Source organism: Saimiri boliviensis, chromosome 6, assembly GCF_048565385.1.
Source record: "Saimiri boliviensis isolate mSaiBol1 chromosome 6, mSaiBol1.pri, whole genome shotgun sequence".
Taxonomy (NCBI): domain Eukaryota; kingdom Metazoa; phylum Chordata; class Mammalia; order Primates; family Cebidae; genus Saimiri; species Saimiri boliviensis.
The window spans coordinates 106427125-106428436 of NC_133454.1; positions in this window are offsets into that span (position 1 = coordinate 106427125).

Below are 1312 nucleotides of genomic sequence, written 5' to 3' on the forward strand. Positions count from 1 at the left end.
ATCTTTTATCTCAAAGCAGATCCATCTGTATTAGTAAAAGTAGACCTTTTCGTTCTGTTCTGACAACTAGGGATCTTCTTTATCTTTCCTTAAAATTTTCTCCTGCCTTCAATCTACTTGTCTGCATAACCCTAGCATATTTTTTCTGTGACTGTGACTGTCCCAGAATCTTGGGGATAATTTCCAGAATTAGAAACCAGTCTTCATCATTGAAACTTAGAAAATTTTAGAGGTATCATGACAAACAACATAAAATAAGGAAACTTTTACCAAATTTACAGAAAATAGATACTTTTTTTTCCTCCCAATATGTTCTTATCCCCTTCACAGTCCCCATCAGTTTTATTATCTCGTAACAGCGCTAACAACTAAAACATGTGTAAGCATATCAAAAGTGGGGGAAAGTCATTTTAGTGTGTCCCCATCTGGCTCATATTTTACTTCATATTTTATATTATAATCTTTGTATATTTTGATTGATAAAGTCATGATTAGCACAATAAGATAATAAGGTTATTGTATCTATTCTGTGCACTTCAGTAGTAACATAAGTCTCAAATAAGAAAACAGTGCTAAGGTAAGGAATGTTTATTAATCTATACAAGCACAGATGATTAAGAATAATTATCCTCATCCAAAGAGAAATAAAAACTGTTGCAGGCCCAAAACTCCAAAACTCTATTTGTAGAGAAATCAGGGTATTAAATAATTATAAAATTGACAAAAGAAAGAAAGATTTAGCTAAGACCACTCCATTCTGTCTTTAAAAGCTTGTACTCAAGTTGATAAATTCCAGTTTTTAATTCTCACTCAATTCTACTCAGTTCTAAAGTATAAAATGCTATAAATTCTGAAATAAAACTCAAAATTAACCAAAGTTTGTTATAAAAATATAGTTATGATTCTGCCTCAGACTCTTTGTGGGTTTTTAGGTAAAGGGCAAAAATATAAATGAAGAGAGGTAACAAAAATCATGCAAATTTAAGATAGCTTATTTTTCTGACATTCTGGTAATTTTAAATCAAGATAGAGAATTGTTAGCAGAAGTGCCAGCAACATAAGATCTGCTAAATAAAATGATGCTACATTTAAAGTGAACATAAAAGACATAAATTACAGTAGACAGAAGGATCCCTTTAGAGAATTAACTTAGAAATTCTATCAAGACTTTGAAATAAGACCAAATAAGAGTGAAATAAAAAGAATGATTATTTTAACTTCTAAAGCTCATTATAAAATGTTTGAAAAACATCATATTTGTAAAGATGTTTAAATATAAATATATTACTTAGATATTATAATAGATAAACAG